We start from the raw sequence: 22,266 nt of genomic DNA, 5'->3' as shown, positions 1-22,266 counted from the left end.
GATGGGGGCTTTATTCATTCCATTCCTGACCCTGTCGAATGACTGGAAACAGGCTGTAGATTTTCGATATACTTATTCTGATCATAAACCGATCATTTTTAATCTTTCCTGGGTTCGTTTTCAAGAGCCATCTTTTCCTTTGGAGAACGTTCTCCTGGCATGTAAATACAAATTTAAACACATTTGAAATAAACGATAGGAATGCGATTGACCGTCCAATTTTTCACCTCTATAATAAGGTCAATAATGCACGGAAGTATGTCATTCGTATGGCTAGAAATCCCGCACACTTGCCTAAGCGCGACAATGGTGCTGGTCACATTCTCAACAATGACAGTCGCATCAGATGTAATTTACCGCCAAGTAGCGGTCTTGCATTTTGCTGTTGGGTTCAGAACATCTATAATAATAATAATAATAATAATAATAATAATAATAATAATAATAATAATAATAATAATGTTCTGGACCGTCGTCAAATGTGCGGACCGCGCTGGAAACGGTTCCAGGACGGCTAATGACTAAGAATGCAGTCCGGCCGCGGGTTCAGTACCGCCAAGGCACCCAAGACGGCACTACGCCGGATCTCCTGTAGGATTTGTTCCATATTAAAAATGCTTATAGGAAAAGATGGCAGAGATTTATGGACCCAACTGACCGGGTGGAATACCTGGACCTAGCCCGGGAAGTACGAAATCGATTGCTGGAAAGAATGAAAAATGGGCGGAAACTTGTCCTAATATATTAGAAAACGAGTCAGATCGCGAATTTTGGCGGATTCTCTCAGAAAGGGTCAGATCGCGAATTTCGGCGGATTATATATAAAACAATAAGCATTCAAATATAAATTTCAGTACAAACCGTAGCGAAGCACGGGTATCTTGCTAGTCTATATATATATATATATATATATATATATATATATAAAATAACTTGTCCTGACTGACTGACTGACTGACTGACTGATTCATCATCGCTGAGCCAAAACTACTGGACATAAAGAAATGAAATTTTGGGGATACATTCATATTACAATGTAGGTGCCCCCTAAGGGAGGATTTTTGGATATTCCTTTGCTAAGAGGGTGAAAAGGGGGGTGAATTTTTAAAATGAGTGTATCTATATCTCAAAACTTTAAAAGTTTACAAATGTAAAAATTGGTATTTAGAATTTCCTTTAAAAATAAAGAAACACGCATTTTTTGTTTTTGGAAAATCCCAATAGGAGGGGGTGAAAATGGATGAAAAAAGGGTTAAATGCCTTTAATGAGGATACTTATATCTCAGAAACTGAAGATATTACAGACCTGAAAATTTGTATTTGGGATTTCCTTTAAAAATAAAGAAACACGTATTTTTTGTTCTTGGAAAATCCAATGAAAGGGGGGTGAATTTTTAAAATGATATCTATATCAGAAAAACTTAAAAGTTTACAGATGTAAAAATTGGTATTTGGAATCTCCTTTAAAAATAAACACATAATTTTTTGTTTTCGGAGAATCCCATTTGTGGGGGGGTGAAGGAATTGAAAAGGTAGTTGAATGATTTGTTTTGAATATATATATAAAAAAATCTAAAGATGTTACAAACGTGAAAACTGGTATTTGGAATCTCCTTTAAAAATAAAGAAACACGCATGTTTTTGGTGGCAGGGAGAAAGCAGAGATGAATTCCTTTTACAAGGATACATATATCTCAAAAACTGAGGATGTTACAGTTGTGATCTTCGTATTTGGAAGCTCTTTTAAAGAAATGGGTAATGTTTATTTTTGGAAAATTCACTTGGGGAGAGTGAAAGGAAGTTAAAAAAAATTAATTCTTTTTCTGGAGAAACTTATATCTCAAAACTGAAGCTTACAGATGCGGAAATTGGTATTTGGAATCTCCTTGAAAAATAAAGAAACATGCTTTTTTTTTTTTTGGGTGGGGTGAAACCAACTTTATGGGTGGGATGGAGTGAAGAAGGAGTTGAATTCTTTTCAAGAGGATACTCATATCTCAAAAACTGAAGGTTTTACAGACATGAACATTTGTATTTGGAATTTTCTTCCAAAGTAAAGAATTCCACTTAAGAGGGGTGAATTAATTGAAAAATTAGTTGAAATCTTTGTATGAGGATACTTATATCTCAAAAACTAAATATGTTACACACGTGAAAATTAGTATTTGGAATCTCCTTTAAAAATAAAGAAACATGCATTTTTTGGAGGGGGGGAATCAATTTAACGGGGTGGGGTGAAAAAGGATTTTAATTATTTTTATGAGGATACTTATATCTCAAAAACTAAAGATGTTAACGATGTATTTGGAATCTCCTTTAAAAATAAAGAAACATGCACTTGGGGTGGGGATCAGCTTAATGGGTAAGGAGGGAGTTGAATTACATTTATGAGGATATTTATGTCTCAAAAACTGACAGTGTTACAGACATGAAAATTAGTATATGGAATCTCCTTTAAAAATAAAGAAACACGCATTTTTTCTTCAGAAAATCTACGTAATGTGTATGGGGTTGAAAACAAGTAAATGAGGAGTTGAAATATGTTTATGAGGATAATTTATCTTAAAAACTGAAGCTGTTACAGATGTGAAAGTTGGTATTTTGAATTTCCTTTCATAATAAAGAAACACGTATTTATTTTGTTTTTGGAAAGTTCACCCAAGGCGGGAGAGGGTTGGAAAAAAGTGAAGAAGAAGAAGAAGGTGTGTTATTTTTATGAGTATACATTTATCTCAAAAACTGAAGGTGTTACAGATGTACAGACATGAAAACTGGAATTTGGAATGTCCTTTAAAAATAATGAAACACGTATTTTGTTGTTTTCGGAAAATCCAGTTAAGGGGCTGAAAGGAATTGGAAAAGCGGTTGAATTTTTAACATGAGTATCGGTATACCTACATTATATGTCAAAAACTTAACATGATAGAGACAAGAAACTTGGTATTTGGAAAGTCCTTTAAAAATGCAGGAACATGTACCTTTTTGTTTTCGGAGAAGGCACTTAATGGGGGGTTGAAAAATAGTTGAATTATTTTATATGAGGATACTTATATCTTAAAAACTGAATATGTTACAGACGTGCAAATTGGTATTTGGAATCTCCTTTAAAAATAAAGAAACATGTATTTTTGTTTTTGGAAATACACTTAAATGGGGGTGGGGGTGGGGAAAGGAATGAATTATTTTTATGGGGATACTTATGTATATCTCAAAAATTTAAGATGTTACAGAAGTGGGAATAGGGGGAGGGGTGTATTTATGTATTTATTTTCTCGACTTGAGAGAAGACTGTTTCTCAAATGTACAGTTCTATGTTGCATGGTCGCCTTAGCCCCAAAAGGTAATACCACAAACATGGTTTACAAAGAATTTCTGGGGTTAATGAAACTCAATTTTTGGGTGAGTTTTCATACCTTAGGAATTTTCAGATAATGTCTTAGTACAATGCCGAGGAACAATTACTTTGATCACATTACGAAATCCACACGAGCGAAGCCACGGGTAATTGCTAGTATTAAGAATAGATATACAAAGTAAATAATGATAATACTATGAATAATGAGAATAATATCTCTTACTTCTGAGTAGAGTGTGAGGGTGTGATACATGTAATATCACAAATATGTGTAAGGTTGTAATACAGATTTATGCTATTTTTTAGTACAGTTTTTCACTTACTAATAACTTTCCAGATAATTATTTGGGAGATATACAACTTTGTAAACTGTTATTCTTAGCCAGTTGTAACAATACCCAAAGTAGTATTAAAATGTGAGAAATCGAAGTTGTGAGCCTTGTTGATTTCATATGGAATGAACCCGTAGTAGAAATCTTCAAAAATTATTTCAGATTTGTGAATAAAAGAAGAAGAAAGAAAACAAGAATCTCTTTCTGAAAAGACAGTTTTAAACCCTTTTACCCAATCATGTATATAAATCAAAAAATGAATATATATCATTCATTCGTAATGTTGTTGTTGCAGGAATAACGGAATGCTTTCAGAAGGTCCAGGTACGAATTCAAGAATCACGGAAACAAGAGGACATGGGGGAGCCTGCATGTAATAAAAACACCCGTCTGTCTGGTAGGTTGACTTTATATTTTGTTGTTAACATTTTTAAAGGTGTTGTGTAAATTATTACAAAGTTCTGTAAAGGTTCTGCAAGGTGTGTTCTTACTACTGTATGAGGTGCAGTTGAACCATACCGGGCGAGTTGACCGTGCGGTTAGGAGCGCGCAGCTTTGTGCTTGCATCCTGGAGATAGTGGGTTCAAACTCCACTGTTGGCAGCTCTGAATCTGGCTTTCCATGGTTTCCCATTTTTCACACCAGGCAAATGCTGGAGCTGTACCTTAATTAAGGCCACAGCCACTTCCTTCCCACTCCTAGGCCTTTCCTATCCCATCATCACCATAAGACCTACTTGTGTTGGTGCGACATAAAGCAATTTTGAAAGAAAAAAAAAGAACCCTTTCATAGTATTGGAAGGAATATTCGAAAGAGAGGGGAACCTGAAATGTTCAGTGCTATTTTTTTTTTTTTTTTAACTTTGTGGAGGAAGCTTTTAATTCCTAGGGATGCAGTGTAATAATCTTCTTTTTTTTTTCTTCAGCATTTGTCACTTTTCAGGGTGGGGTCTGCTACATGGATTTGTTGTCTCCATTCAGTTCTGTCCTGGGGCATGTCAGGGTGGTGATTGATGCTTTTCAGATCTTTGTCTGGGCAAGTTGGCCGTGCAGTTAGGGGCGCGCAGCTGTGATCTTGCATCTGGGAAATAGTGGGTTCAAACCCCACTGCCGGCAGCCCTGAAGATGGTTTTCCGTGGTTTCCCATTTTCACACCAGGTAAATGCTGGGGCTGTACCTTAATTAAGGCCACAGCAGCTTCCTCCCCATTCCTAGGCCTTTCCTCTCCCATCGTCGCCATAAGACCTATCTGTGTCGGTACGACGTTATGCAAAAAAAAATTAAAAAATCAGATCTTTGTGAGGAGTTCCTGTTTAGGTCATCTCTTTAGTCTCCTACTGACAACTTCTAATGTGTAACAGTCTTTGTGATAGTATCACCCCCTCTCCTTAGTACATATCCAAACCATTGTAAATGACACTAGCACATTTTATTTTGAATCGGTGCAAAACAAAATTTTTCCCTGATGGTTTCATTAGAGATGCAATCCAGTTTCATGATGCCAGTTGTCCACATCAGCATCTTTGTCTCCATGATGCCTAGTAGGGTTGCCAAGTTTTACATTTTCCCTGTATTCTTACATTTTTTTTACTGTTAATTTAGCCCTACGCAGAGGTGCCAACTATTACGTATTGTCCGTAATGATTACGGATTTCACTTCGCAATTACGGCATTACGGTTGAAGGGGAAATTATAATGGAAAAGCATTGTCATGATAAAACTTAATTTCTACGAAAAAAGGAAAGAAGTAAAAAATGTTCAATCCCTAAGAGCATTACTGGTCAACCCTCTTCGTTTCAGTGTTTGTAAGTTGGCAACTAAGCATATTTGGCAGTTATTTGGTCATCACTTCCTTTTGTTTCCCATGAGCATTGTGAAATCACGGGCAACTACATAGATATACACTGCTCTCTTAGCTAGAATGATGCATCAAGTCGGCCGTGAAGTAGTATCTACCCCTTGCTACTCCTTGCTCTGCTGTTCTCCAGTGCACGCATTCGGCTCTCTCTGTTGTATGCATAGAACGAGTGGTATATTTAGTGTGTTTCATTTCTAATTATCCTAGTCGTTGATTCAAAAAGAAGTGATTGGCTTTGGAAAATGAAGCGGAGAAATTGCCAAATTGCATCTTCTAAGAAGACAGCAGTGTTGCAGAAATATTGAGACGGTTATACAAAGGAATAGCCATGCCTGCTTACTTCACATGTTAGTGAAAACCATGTGTTCTACAGTGTGTGTTCGTGTGATTTCTCTGTGGTTCACGGTGGACGAAATGGTTGCAGAAGACACATAGAATTTTAAAAAAATCATCACACATACGGTGAATCAGAATTACAAAACCAGTCTGTTTCATCGTTCTTCGTAAAAAGTAATGAAACTGCGGTGACAAATGTCGAATTGCTGTTCACGTAATTTCTTTTGGAGCATAATATTCCGTTATCAGTTTCAGGCCATGCTGGAAATTTATTTAGATCAATGTTCCCCGTTCTAAAATATCTCAGAAATATGGTTGTGCAAGAACTAAAACCTCTGCTTTAGTTCAATACACGGCATCTGAGGCAAAAAAGGAAATAAGTGAACCTTTGCAAATAACGCCTTTTACTTTGGCTACTGATGGTAGTACGGATTCAAATGCAGTTAAACTTTATCCTATAGTTGTCTTTTTCTTTAGTGCTTAGAGAGGCCAAATATCAACTCTTCTTTTCTCATTGTTAGTGAGTACCGACAATACAGGTGAGGGAATTTTCTCTGTTATTAATAGTGAATTGTCTTCTTTAGCCATTCCATGGGAAAACTGCATTTCTTTTTCATCTGATAATGCATACACAATGATAGGGGCAAATAAAGTTGTTGCCAAATTTGTGAAGGACAGGCATTTTTCTGTTTATGTCCCGGGTTGTTCATGTCTTCTCATACAAATCGTTGCACAAAAAGCAGCAGCCCAATTACTAGTCAATGTAGAGAACTTTTTGGTTCAGTTATATTACTATCTTGATAAGAGTTCTAAAAGGCAAAACATGTTGGAAATATATCAGGCTGTTTGTGGCACAGAGGGTCACAAAATTTTGAAATATGTCAGTACCCACTGGCTCTTGCTTCTTCAGTCTATTAATAGAGTTCTTGGGCAGTGGGAAGCTTTGACACTCATGTTTTGTAGTGAGACCCACCATAAAAATGAGAGCACCAAACAGTTTGAAACCACAAAATCTTTCATACAAGACCCACACACAAAACTGTTTTGCTACTTTCTTCATAGTACACTTCTTATTTTTAACTCAGTGAATATATTTTTGCAACAAGATGCTCCAGCCCATATATCTGAGGAGGAATCTTACTGGCTTTTTAACTGACCTATTGGTCAGATTTGTTCAGCCATGTTCTATTCAGTCAGAGTCTACCTCCCTTTTGAGTGTTGAATTCAAGAGGAGGAAATACCAGAAAGCCAACGAGGACTTGATAATAGGAGCAAAAGCTAGGGCATACTTGAAAGATAATGACTGTGATGAAGAGATGTTTTATAATTCTGTAAGAGAGTTTTATATGGCAGCTTGCAGTTACATTATCAGGAAATTTCCCCTTGATGATTGTTACCTCTACTACAGCGGTAACAGCAAACAAGGCACAAACAGAGTAAAAAGGGGAAGGTAAGAGCAAACTACACAATATAAGAAATCACTACACACTCGGAACAGTAGCTGGCATTACGCGAATCTCCAACAAAACATGTATGTAAACATCAGTAGGGCCAACTAGTGAACACACCGGGCGAGTTGGCCGTGCGCGTAGAGGCGCACGGCTGTGAGCTTGCATCCGGGAGATAGTAGGTTCGAATCCCACTATCGGCAGCCCTGAAGATGGTTTTCCGTGGTTTCCCATTTTCACACCAGGCAAATGCTGGGGCTGTACCTTAATTAAGGCCACGGCCGCTTCCTTCCAACTCCTAGGCCTTTCCTATCCCATCGTCGCCATAAGACCTATCTGTGTCGGTGCGACGTAAAGCCCCTAGCAAAAAAAAAAAAAAAAACTAGTGAACAACAAACCGGGAAGATGAAAAGGGCTGGGAACCTACCAAAGGCATGGATATGGCTTAGATAGCGGATTCCGAAATAAATGGCCGTGATCCTTAGATTCGAAGAATATTATTTACCAAATAATTTTACAAATACATTTCACATACAATTCCGAGTTGCGAACTATAAGTTCAGTGATGTACATAGCTTATTTCGTAGCAGTGTAAATTCAAATCTCAAATCAACTATACATCTATTTACCAATGTAGTTGTACAATGCAATATACAGTGATGTGAAAAAGGTTATCCAAAACTTAGTGTACCTAAGGTGATACAGAACTACCAGAGGCAAACCCCAAGGGAAATAATATTAAACTACACTCTACATATTTTAGTGAAACAAGAAATGGGAATGTCTCGGAAACAAACAGGTAAGCCTAGCTGAAAAACTAAACGTCATAAGTAACTAATTTGGTGAATCTAGGCGAGGTTAGGGCACACTCCTGTATGAAGAGCAAATCGGAACATTACCGAAATTTTAGCAGGAACGGAATTCAAGAGTGCTTACCTGAGGAGAGTGCCATCCCGGAAGCCGGGGGACGTCAACCAGATAGGCTTCTCACAGACAGATAAACCGAGACCGACAGAATTCAGGATACAGAATTCATTCGAACACTGCCTCGCTCACTATATATAGGAAATTCCGGCCTTGGAGGTAGCCAATCAGCGTGCATGAGTTCCCTATCGCCACCTAGACTCACCAATCACAACCTTACTTTTGATCGCGAACTTTGACTAACATTCTAGAATACGCCTGATCGCGAATGTCGTATTTCCAGAACGGTCAGAAATATTTTCTAGAATACATTACAAAGTAACACACCCTGTACAAAAGTTATGTAACTTTCTGGATCTTTCCAGGAACTATAGAATAGAATTCTACTATTTACAAATGCCTATGTTACCATATTATACAGTACAGGTTAGGTCATTAAAAATAAACATTATACAGTACTTCACCAATAAGGTCTTTAAAAACACTTTCCACTTGTACTACATATTTCGCTTGTGACAATGATGAATTTCTTCATCATGCCGAAGTTGTAGACATCTCTCTCAGAATGAAAGTTTCCTATTCATCTCTTGATGAGCATCTTGTTGCAGAAATATATTCACTGAATTAAAAACAGGAAGTGTATTCTGAAGAAAGTAGCAAAACAGTTCTGTTGGTCAAGAAAAGTGAACATGACAAACTTGAAGAGGAATTTGCAGTCTACCAGTGCAATACTTTCCCTGAATATATTGTACATGTACCTAACATTGATGTGAACTGGGGCAACATTGCAAAGCTTAAAAATGAAAGTGGACAAATTAACTGTAAAACCTTAAGTAATGTTGTATATGCAGTACTAAGTATACCTCACACTAACTCTCCCACAGAAAGAGTTTTCAGTGTTGTTAGGAAAAAATCAGACAGAATTCAGGCCTACATTAAGTACATGTACACTGGAATCGCTTATAGTTCTGAAGACGAAAATGTCATCTCAGGGAGAAGTATGTTTCAAGAAAACTTACACTGAAAAGCAGCTGCTGGGTGCAAAACAAGCTACGAAGAAGTTTTTATCGCAGAACTAACAGGTAATGAGCAAATTTTATTGTGTAATTTGATATACTTTAGAATAGATTCCTGTAGGAAAGGGCTATCTGGGTGCTTTTGATTTGACTCATAAATGTTTTGACGGGGCTGGAGGCGAGTTAAAAATTTGATTACTGATAACCCACTTCAAAGGTTGGCACCTCTGCTTACCTTTTTTTATTTCCACGTACAGCACTTTCTTCCTGTTTTTAATATTTAGCATGGCTTATAGTAGAACCCATAACAGTTCTTCTTAATATGACAAAAATACACATTGTTTCGATTATATCTTTGTTATTTTTGCCTCAGTTATGCAAGTTTGGATTGCAGCAATAAATTGATGTCATGTGTGTTTACAGATTCAGAAACATCGGGAGAGTTGGCTGTGCGGTTAGGGGTGCGCGACTGTGAGCTTGCATCCGGGAGATGGTGGGTTCAAATCCCACTGTCCTGAAGATGGTTTTCTGTGGTTTTCCATTTTCACACTTTTTAATATTTTTTTTACATTAAAAAAAAGTGGCAACCCTAATGCCTAGTCAATACTCTGCCCTAGTCATAGTCAGCAACATTTGCAACGATACAGTCCAACAGGTTGGATGACGGTATGATAGGTTTTTGATTTGAGATTATCCTTGATACTCCGGTCGCAAGTGATGCCTGTCATTGTTCTCCTTTTCATCCAGACTGTGGTTGTCCTAGCATTGACTTCTTCGACAAGTTGGCCATCATCAGCGATTGTGGAGCCAAGGCACTTGAATCTTATCACTCATGGCAAGTCCTGACAGTCACCTGAATGATTTTGATTGCTTGTAGATCTGACGTCATATATTCGGTCTTCTACTTGTTGAGGCACAGGCCGTATTACGCCAGCCAATCACTCCATTCTTGAGCTTGGCATTGCAGATCAACCTGGGTTTCAGAGGTGAACATGAAATCGTCGGCATAGGGAAGTGTCCATGATAAAGGATGGTGCAGGTCTGCTGATACAGTATTCATTACTCCAATGAACTGGAACAATGACAGCGCTGAATCTTGGTGAATACCGACGGTGATAGGAAAGTTAATGGATGCTCCTGTGGCGGCTTAACATAGCTCTTTGGGTCTACTTAAAGCAGTTGCACTCAGTTGACAAGGTATGCTCTCACAGTGCTACCCATATGAGTCATGCAGTATGCAGTCAGAGGCCTTCTCAAGGTCTAGGAAAGTGAGATGGATCAGCTTGTTCTTCTCATGTTGCTTTGGTTATACCACAATTCTTCACAAATACAGCTTGGATTCTGGAAAGCTTGACAATTTTGCTACTCCTTTCATCAAAGACATGCTCAAAGACTTTCACTGCATGGCTCAAAAGTCGTATCGGGTGGTAATTCATTCATCAGGACTTCCTTTCTTTTTTAAGATCAGTACATGATGCTCTGTTGCCAGTCGGTCAGAGTTTGACTCTCAGTGACATGATGTCTTGTCAGCAAGAAACTCATGGTAAAGTTGTTTCTTCTTTTGTACTGCATTTCTGATCTCTTCACTAATTATTTGCCATCCACGCTTTTTTTTTTGCTCCAAGAACAGTGCATGCAGTACCATGAGCAGTCTCCTTCAATTTGATCCAGCTTTCTTTGACTGTAGTAATCGGTGGCGATGTTATTCATGCAACAACATCAGCCTCTTTCTCCTTGAAGTGTCACCATTTGATTCTCGCATGTCCTATTCAAAGAGCATTTGTAATTTCACGATTTGATACGCAACTTGCAGATGACAGATCAGTGTTACATCTCAACTGTTGCATATGGCACAACCTTTGTGTCTAACACCTCTTTCAAGTCTCAGTGCGTGATGTGTGCCATTGTGCTGCTCTAGTATGGCAATTAAATGCGAATCAGGCTTTTTGAACCTGGTGTTCGTGATGACCAGGCCATGGGCTTCTGCATAATTGAGGATTTGTTGGCCATCGTTGTTCTTTTCCTTGATACCACGTCCACTATGTGCTGCATGATCTTCCTTTTTGTGACCGACATGTCCGTTAAGATCACCGGCATTAATGAGGTAGTCTTGTAGAAGTACTTCGGCGGTGTCCTCTTCAAGCATCTCTCAGAAGGTATTTTTCATTGTTCCAGGCAGAGATGTCTGCGGGGCATATGCACTGATAAAGTGTATTTTTGTTCCTTCTGCGGTGTAGAAAATCTTCGTTAGATGTTCATCGTACTGCTGCAGTTCAGAGATACAGCTGTTGAACTTCGCTGATGTAACAATAACGTCACCACTGGTTGTTCCACAGGTACCACTGTGTATCAGTTTGTATTCGCACCGATGTCGTAGGACTTCTGTCCATGCAATTGTGTTTTTTTGTACTGAACAGCCATTGATCTGTCTCTTTTCAAGAGCATTTGACAGTTTATTGTATCACCAAGACATAGTGCCAACATTGAGTGAAGTAAGACAGGTTGTATGGGCTAGGTTGTTTAACCATTGCCGCCCATATAATAATAATAATAATAATAATAATAATAATAATAATAATAATAATAATAATAATAATAATAATAATAATAATAATAATAATTTATTATAATTATTACAGTTATAATCATAAATTAATATTATAAATTATTATTATTATTATTATTATTATTATTATTATTATTATTATTATTATTATTATTATTATTATTATTATTATTATTATTATTATTATTATTATTATTATTATTATTATTATTATTATTTTGTGTGGCTATTTCTAGCCAGGTGCAGTCCTTGTAAGGCAGACCCTCCGATGAGGGTGGGTGGCATCTGCCATGTGTAGGTAACTGGCTGTTATTGTGGTGGGGGATAGTGTTATGTGTGTTGTGTGAGTTGCAGGGATGTTGGGGGCAGCACAAACACCCAGCCCCGAGTCATTGGAATTAACCAATGAAGTTTAAAATCCCTGACCTGGCCAGGAATTGACCCCGGGACCCTCTGAACCGAAGGCCAGTACGCTGACCAATCAGCCAACGAGTCGGACATAATAATAATAATCATCATCGTTTGGTGGCTGGCATTTTGATGGAATGTTATCAAGTCTGGCTGCAGGTCAATTTTGAAATTCCATTTTACTCTACCATATGCCAGGTTTAAAGCTTCAATCTTTGGATCCGGAAGTAACACACTACCACTGATCCACAGAGTGAGCTCCTAGGGAAGCAATAGATAGAAAAATGGAAAGGTACAGTAAATAACATGTCAAGTGAAGTATAGAATATTTCAGTGTATTTCTAGTTTAAACTTCCGTTGTAGGAGAATAAAGCTAGAAATTTACTGTTAAAAGAAGTAAATAAACAGCTTGCTGTCTTTTTAGAACTTAGCAAAATTTTAAATCACAATGGACATTTGGATCTCAACAATGAAAGTGATGCTTGCACTGAGGAGATGGGCATAGAATGACTGAAAGGTGGAGGAAACCAGACTGAAACAGGTAGATCATTTTCAGTACTTTAACTGTGTGTTCTCACAGGAGAACAGAAATGCGATCAGTATGTATCCTTACTAATAAATGTAGGGGTGTGTAGATCTGATGTGAAGTAGTTGGCTCCTATATCAGATTCAGTTTCGATTCAGGCCTGTATTTTTTTTTGCAAGAATGAGATATAATTACTAATTAGTGGTGGTGGTGACAGGAAAGGATCCAACATGAAGAAGTTAAGTTGAAAATGCACCTTTTTTTGTTGTTGTTGCTATTTGTGTTACGTCGCACTGACACAGATAGGTCTTATGGCAATGATGGGATAGGAAAGGCCTAGGAATGTGAAGGAAGCAGCCATGGCCTTCACTAAGATGTGAAAATGGGAAACCACGGGAAACCATCTTCGGTGCTGCCGACAGTGGGGTTCAAACTCACTATTTCCCGGATGCAAGCTCACTGCTGCACGGCCCTAACTGCACGGCCAAGAAAATGAACCTAGATGATAGAGCTAGGCAATTGGAATGGTTGAGAATAGTTACCTAGAAGATGTAGTGGGTAACAGGAGTAGACTGATATGAACGGTACCAATAACGAGAATCTGTTCTGAAAGTTGCTGACGTAACATATGGTTAGCCTGACCTGTTCTAGGATGTATTAACATCTTTAGCTATCAGCTTAATACTGTATATCTTATGAGATTAGAAGCGTACACAGATAGAAATTCGGAGAACTGGGATATCTGATGTCTTATTTTCAACCTGATTTAGTATGTTACTACCTAATTAAACTTGTATCCTCATCCTGAGGTGGTGCAGTTCTTTTCAGGCATACCCCCAATGGGGGTGATTTGCATGTACCATTTTAACTTCATACCAACCGTCCTGTCATTCTTAAATTTCTGCCAGTACCAGAAATTGAACCCATGCCCCTGAGGAAGGCAGCTAACAATGTTAACTATTACATTATGGAGGTGGACATTTAGTATGTTCAAATTCTGTAACTTGTCAAATTTTGAGAGTGGCATTTTCTGTATCATGCCGGTTTTACATCTGATTAATATAGCCTATGGTGGAATGCAATTATTAATATTAGTTACTAAAGGCAATGCCTTGTTAATGCAACCATAATCCCCTGTCTTCAGCTTCATGTTCCGTCTCATGGTAGGTGGTATATATGATGTTTAGCATCAGATTGTGAAGATACTTGGTCCTTGGTCTTCCTCACCCTTCTTTCTTTTTTGAGAACTTTTCCCTCAAATATGGCGTTCACAAAACTGTTATCTCTCAGGATGTGCCCAAGGAATTTGGCCATTCTTTTCCACATCATGGTGAATAGTTCTCTTTTGCCCTTGATTTCATTCAGGATGCTTTCATGTGATTTCTTTTCCGTCCAGCTAATCCTCAGTATTCGCCCCCAGATCCATATTTCAAAAGCTTCTAGCTGTTTCCTGTCTTGTTTAGTTAGTGAAATACAATATTGTTATGTGCTAGCCGTGTGGTAGTCCCTTTCAGTACTCCCTCGAAGGGAACAGTGATTCACACGATCGGGGAGCTCCCAGCCGGCTCGAAGGACGTGCCCAGTCGTTCCGTGTATTGTTCTTTTTGCCTGGTTTGCCTGTGTTTTCTGCAAGGTGCAGTGAGAAGGTTCCGCCTCTAGCCACATCGTGAATATTCTGGTACACATCACCCGAGCTATAAAAACGAGGCTAGGCGCTAACAGCCCGTCACTGTTGGAGTTGGAGTTGGACTGTGTGTTGGGGTTCAGTTTCAAGAATGAGGGCGACAGCGGTGTTGGCTATCGCTAATGCCCCATCAGAGTCTGAATGAGGAGTTGTTTGGAATTGATTATTTTAATCATGTTGGTTCAGTCTTGTCCGTATTGACTTACATTCAAAATCTATGAACCTCTTTTCTGCCCTGACAGTACTTTATATTTTTATAATTATCTACCGTATATGTACGAGAGCTACTACTTTCTTCTTCAGCAGTGCCAAAACATCACACTAAATCCTTGGACTTGATACATTTGTACATACAGTCATCAACAAAACAAATTATACATAAATCTTGAAATCGTTAAAATATTTCTTTGTGTCTAAACTGTTCAGTTACACTTACTATGTCATTTAGTAAATTTTCAATTCATACGATGAATAAAACCTTAAGTTAATCGCTATATGCTAAAATTTAAAATACTTTCTGGTCTGTTCTTGAAATTTCTTTTTTCCATAAGTCCTTATTTACACCTTAAAAGAAAACATTATATTTAAATTTCTAATCTGTACTTCAAATATCTTATTTATTCCAATAGGTGTCAACTAACTTACTACTATAGTCCTGTGACCTTTCATATAAATCCGAATTTCTCCCCTTAATCCCGTCTGACCATGCAGGCCATTTTAACCATCAATTCCTTTAAAATAAACAACCAACAAACCAACTTTAGAGACTTTTTTTTTTTTTTACAAAAAAAGTCAACTGAGATGGCTAGAAAATTTTATTTTTACTTACTTCAGATTCAGCTGGTACCAAATTTGTCAAAATTAAAACAACATTACACTTGTCTGAACTAAACAAACATATCCTTGCTCTGCTGCCAATGACCTTATGAGGCGAGCTGCTACTTGTCGCTATGCTGCCGGTTACGTAAGAAGCAAGAAATTCCCATAAGACCGATAGTAAACTATGGAAATAGTCCGATGTATGGTTTGGCCAAATTTATACAGGTATTCTTAAGGAAGCATTTTAAATTCACAACGGAGGCAATAGTCAGTAATACAAGTGATTTCTGTAACAGAACAAGGAATATTGAAATGAAGGAAAATCACACAGTTCATAGTCTTGATATTAAAGACGTATTCCAACATCCCCATCTCTAAAACAATAAAGATTGTTAGAAGGAATTTAACACAACATAGCGGGTTTACTTTGCTTTTTGCTTTTACATCGCACCAACACAGATAGGTCTTATGGCAACGATGGGATAGGAAAGGCCTGGAAGTGGGGAGGAAGTGGCCCTGGCCTTAATTACGGTACAGCCTCAGTATTTGCCTGGTGTGAAAATGGGAAACCACGGAAAACCACCTTCAGGGCTGCCGACAGTGGTGTTCGAACCCACTATCTCCTGGATGCAAGCTCACAGCTGTGCAACCCTAACCGTACAGCCAACTTGCCTGGTAAAAAATAGAGATTGAAGAATTTATTAAGTTGTTAGCATACACATTAGTGAACAATTATTTTGGATTTAATAACAAAATATACAAACAGGAGAAGTGGTTGGCTGTGGGTTCCCCTGCGTCGGGTATTCTGGCGAATATTTACATGGACTATTTTGAATCAAAATAATTGATATAAAGGATTAATCAAATGGGTGAGATATGTGGATGACGTTTTCATTATTATAGATGAACAAGAAGTATTAAGAAAGCTGAACGAAATAGACAAAAATATCAAATTTACATTGGAGTCAGAGGAAGGAGGATCGCTGAACTATCTAGATGTCAAAATAACGAGAAATAGTAGGGAATTAGAGTACCAGGTTTTTAGAAAAGAAACGACTACTAGCACTGTTATTAGGAAGGACTCCAACTGTCCAGGGCAGCAGAAGAAGGCAACATTTTTTTACAGTATGATCAGTAGGGCTCTTAAATTCCCCTTAAAAAGACAAGCTTTCGAATAAGAGATGAATACAATATATGAGATCGCGAATAGAAATGGATATTTGAAGAAGTGTGTAGGCAAGATAAAGAGCAATTTAATAAATAAACGAAGATCAACTTTGAAAAAAGAAAAGAAAGAAAGGAAGAATGTGGCAGTAATAACATTCCACAACAGACACTCCTATGGAATAAAAAAAAAATTAACAAAAAAGGGCATTGACATTGCATTTAAGACAAATAACAATAATAAGAGAATTTTATTCAGTTCACATAAGGATAATAGGTCCAGTAAGTTCAATAAATCAGGAGTACGGTATATTGCATCAAGTGCTAAAGTTGTGGAAATAAATTCACTTAAGAAAATAGAAATTGCAACACCATGAAGGCATTGGTCATTTGTGTTGTTTTTCAAAATATGGAACAATGCCATGTAGGTATGTAAGCAATCAAAGTTTCAGACCCATTGGACTGTTGCTACAGGTCTCCCCATGTGATTGGTCGCGGAGGAATCGACTCCAGTATACGGACTGTGTAGCGTAGTTGATTTGCAGTCTGTGCAGTGAAGTGCTCCCCGTCAAACATGCCTCGACAACAGAGAAGAGCATGCTATCAACAACTGTCACCGTTTGAGAGGGCTCGGATAATTGGGCTGTGTGAGGCTGGATTATCGCTAAGGACTGTCGCTGCACGTGTTGGCCGACAGGCATCTACAGTACAATGTGTATGGCAGCAGTGGTCAAATGAAGGTACCCACACTCGTATACCTGGCACAGGCCCAGCGCGACAGACAACTGTGAGAGAGGATCGCTGCATCAATGGGATGGCCCGGATGGAACCCCATGCAACAGCAGTGCAAATTCGAGCAGCTGTGGTACCCCACGTTACAACAACAAACAGTTGGTAATCGCCTGCGTGCAGCTGGCTTACGAGCCTGTGTCCCTGCAGAAGGTGTTCCATTGACCTCACAACAGCGACGTGTAAGGCTGGCCTGGTGTCGAGAAAGATCGACGTGGGTCAACGAATGGCATAGGGTTGTCTTTAGTGATGAATCATGCTTCTGTCTTGCCCGCAGTGATCGCCGGAATCGTGTGCGCCGACGTACCAGGGAGAGAGGCCGCCCAGATATTATTGTCGAGAGGCACACAGGGCCAACACCAAGCATTATGGTCTGGGGAGCTATTGGCTTTAATGTGAAATCACAATTAGTGCTTGTTGAGGGCACTATGACTGCTCGACAGTACGTTGATAGGGTACTCAATCCAGTGGTTGTCCCTATGATGGCGAACATTGCTAATGGGATGTTTCAGCAGGACAGTGCCCGGGTTCACACTGCGTGCATCTCCAGAGAAGCTCTCCAAGACATCACAACCTTAGAATGGACCGCCAGATCCCCGGACCTCAGTCCTATTGAGCATGTGTGGGACATGATGGGTCGACAACTGGCCAACCGGCCTCAGCCACCCACAACTCTGGAACAACTGACCTGTGCAGTGCAGCAAGCATGGGCCACAATTCCTCAGGAAGTGATCCACGGCCTTATTGACTCCATGCCTCGACAAATTCATCAATGTATTGCAGCTCGTGGTGGGCACGTCCTGTATTGATTGTTGTCCAAACTTGCGGTCAGAGGGACCTGAAAGTGTAATCATCGAAGCACAACCGAATACTCGTCCTGCATGTTCAATTGCAACAATGTAGCACCACTCCTTCTGGGTGTTGCAATTTTCATTTTCTTCAGTGTATATAGGGCAATCAGGTGGGAGTTTGGAGACGAAACACAAGGAGCACGTGAATGCAGTAAGACACAAACAATTCTCAGTAATGGGTGAACACATTGAAGAGTACAATCATAATTTTACGGAAATAGATAAAGGTATGGAAATACTGCACACGACAACAAAAGGAAAATGAATGGACTTTCTAGAGAAAATATGTATGTAGACCAGAGAAGCAATAATTAGAATAATTTAAATGAACCGCTGAATGAAGAAAATGCGATGTACAAATTAGCGTACAATCACATAAGGGAGAAGGAGAGAGCGACAGAAATAGTTCTGGTTGTTGACACACTCCTCCTCCCTCCCCTATATTACGTAATCGGCAGGCATAGCGACAAGTAGTAGCTCACCTTGTAAGGTCATTGGCAGCAAGCAATGTTTGTTTGGCTCAGACAAGTGTAATGTTGTTTTAATTTTGAAAAATTTGGTACCAGCTGAAACTGAAGTAAATAAAAATAAAATTCTATTGTCATCCGAGTTGTCATCTTTTATCGTAAAAAAATGTCTCTAAAGTTGGTTTGTTCGTTGTTTATTTTAAAGGAATTTGATGGTTAAAATGGCTTGCATGGTTGGATGGGATAAAGAGGAGAAATTCTGATTTATATGAAAGGTCTCAGAACTATAGCAGTAAGTTAATTGACAGTTATTGGAATAAATAAGATATTAAAATTACAGATTAGAAATTTAAATATAATGTTTTTTGTTTTAGGCATAAATAAGGGTTTAAGGAAAGGAGAAATTTCAAGAACAGAACAGAAAGTATTTTAAACTTTAGCATATAGTGACTAAAAAGGTTTTATTCATTGTATGAATTGAAAATTATTCTATTTTTAAAGTGTTTACTAAATGACATAGTAAGTGTAAGTGAACAGTTTAGATACAAGGAAATATTTTTTTTTCTATTTTAGGTGTAAATAAGGACTTATGGAAAGGAGAAGTTTCAAGAGCAGAGCAGATTTTAAATTTGAGTATATAGTGACTAATTTAATAGATTTGAAAATGATTCTATTTTTAAAGTTTTTACTAAATGACATAGTAAGTGTAAGTAAACTGTTTAGACACAAAGAAATATTTTAACAATTTCAAGATGTATGTATAATTTGTTTTGTTGATGACTGTATTGTACAAATGTATCAAGTCCAAGGATTTAGTTTGATGTTTTGGCATCACTGAGGAAGGTAGTAGTAGCTCTCGAAACATGTACGGTAGATAATTATAATAAAATGTAAAGTATTGAAAAGGCGAAAAAGTGGTTCATCGAAATCAAGGAGTTGTTGTTGTTGTTGTTGAGTGAGTAGCTGGACTGAAGATGGCTGTTGGCTGCCGTCATTGTCCCACTAGGGTCAGGGTATCATCAGGTACGATAGGGAATACTGTGTTTGCTGCCATAGAGTACTGTATGTGTGTACTTCTGGGGACTGAGGACTGTCGTAGAATCAGCAGTTAAAGCAGCTATCGTGAGTGTAAATTGGAACAATGTTAATGGTCATTGTCGTGAAGAGTAATTCCCTGCTGGTTAGCACTGTTGAGCTCTTTCTGTTGTCAGTGTTTAGCTGTTCACTGTGTTTGACTGTGTGAATTACTGGATTGTCTCTGGAGATGAACCAATGAACAGTCATCGTGGGTTGTCTGGCCAGTAGTCCTGTGTTCAAACTTAGCAATCTGCACGCAGCTGCTGTGTGGGATGACTGGACTTGTGAGCACAAGTGAAAGGACTGTCAATCAGGATTACTGTCTCCCAGGTAATACCAGCGAGCCGGACCATCCGCTGTGTAAAAATAACAGAGAATTGTAAATAGACAGCAATTAGTAAGTGTGGCTATTTGTGGTTGAATAGAATTATGTGTATGTACATTCCTTGGGTCATCCTGAAATAAATTAGAGTGAGAAAATAGGCAGTGTTTTAGTTGTAAATATATTAAATATATTTTAAAAGCCAGGATAGGATATTAAAATTGCTAAAAACACATGAAAATTCTAGCAGAAAAACTACCTATGATAATGGAGCCACCTTTCTGTGCATCTGTAAACAAATATTTCCTGATATTCATTGAATGATATCACTGTCAAGCAATATTTGCACTGTAATACAATGTAAAATATTGTGGTATCATATGGTACTGATTCTACAACTCTCCATCCTTGTAATCATACTGTTGTACTAAATACCTGTACCGTATTACAGGTGATAGTTAAATTTGTAAAAATATTTGAAAAATTACTTGCCAGAATGCTTTCTTATTCATCGTTACTGCTGTCCATTTCAGAAATATCAGTTTCATCAGGCTGGGTATTTCTCCAGGCAGTTTCGTCCTCACTTCAATCCAAGATGTTTGCACAACCAGTCAGTAAGAAGCTCTTGGTGAGGATTTCTGTAGAAACCATGCTCAGTGTATATAAAATTCACTGACACAGCAGTCAAAGGAAGGGCTTTTATTTTGCATGTTGGAGTGAGATCATGATCACTGCCTTTATCCACTTGGTGTAAAGTTTGCACACTTACATCTTGAAAGGTTTGTCCATGGATACATTGAAGATGGACATGATGCCAATCTTCCAGGGATCACAACCATATCTACTCTAGTCTTTCTCTTGCTGCACCCTCATGCTGATATCATTCTGGAAAGTGTTTTTTATTCTTTTTCTGGAAAATTACATGGGTGGCAACTTCCTGCAGCACATAGAGAACTGAAATGCACCTGACTTTAGGTATGTTTGAAATCGTGTCGTTGAATTACACAGAATGAAATGTTAATACATTTTGTGTTCAAAAATATTTTTGGGCAGTCTCCAGCTTAGGAGCATTCAGTGATGAGGGAGGAGCCCCTTTCTTTTACATAAATAGTCTGATCACTGTCTGCTTTACTTTATTCACCGCAGCTGATATATTTTGCTACTATCATGCTTTCTTCTTCATTTTCTTTTCTTCTGCTGCTTTTCCCTGACACCCGTGGGGTCGCAGGTGCGAACTGTATCGCACATGTGGATTTGGTTCTGTTTTACGGCTGGATGCCCTTCCTGGCACCAACCCTATGTGGAGAGATGTAATCACTATTGCTTGTTTCTTTGGTGGTTAGTAGTGAGGTGCGTTGCCTGAATATGAAGAGGAGAATTTTGGGACAAACACAAACACCCAGCTCCTGAGTCAGAAGAATTAATCAGGCACAATTAAAATCCCCATCCTAGCTGGGAATCGAGCCCGGAATCCTCTGAAATGAAGGCCTCAATGCTGACCATTTAGCCAAGGGGTCGGACACTAACTATCATGCTTTGAAGTGTAATATTTTATGTGTGACCTTGCAGCCACATCATTTCACAAACTTAACTTATATTCTGTTAGTTCTCTGATGTCTGGAAGCTTATAATTGTTGGTCTCCAAAATGCTTCCCTAGAAGTATCTGTATTTCCAAGAGCAACTTCTTACTTTTGTCATGATCACAGACCTACTTTGGATATCAGTAATTCACAACTTGCAGCTCAAGTATTATGCTTTTAGCCAAAGTCATTTATCGTTAATTTACTGGGTTACATCTGGGGTATACAGCCAGGGAAAAGAAAGACTAATAACTGGGTTGCTTATCCATAATAAATTATAGCAATCCACACAATTGCACTGTGAAAACCTTTCTCAATTTTACTTCTACCTGCAACAGTTTACTACTGACATTGGCAGTAGTCTTATTCCTTCCGTCACTACGGGCATATTGATGACTCATTCCCTGGAGAAATGAAAATTACATATTAATAACCCTTCCTTTTCTAGGGGGAAATAGGGAGAAGGTATTAACTGGATCTCAGTTTTGTTAATAAATCACAGCTTAATCACAACTTGTTTCTCCTTCTCAGTGTCGACTCTTAAAATTCTGAGTTTCTGTTGCAACATGTGTACATTTGGTAACTAGGCACACATTGTGCCCTACTAAAAATTTGATGTCATTTCCACAATTAGTCTGATGTTATCATTTCTATTTTTTCCACCTCTTAAGTGTAATGGTTAACATTATTAGCTGCCAACCTTGGAGGTCCAGGTTTGCTTCCTGGTGCTGCCAGATGTTAAAG

This window comes from Anabrus simplex, chromosome 1, assembly GCF_040414725.1.
Source record: "Anabrus simplex isolate iqAnaSimp1 chromosome 1, ASM4041472v1, whole genome shotgun sequence".
NCBI lineage: Eukaryota > Metazoa > Arthropoda > Insecta > Orthoptera > Tettigoniidae > Anabrus > Anabrus simplex.
The sequence above is the reverse complement of the archived record's forward strand: the minus strand, read 5'-3'. Positions refer to the sequence as shown.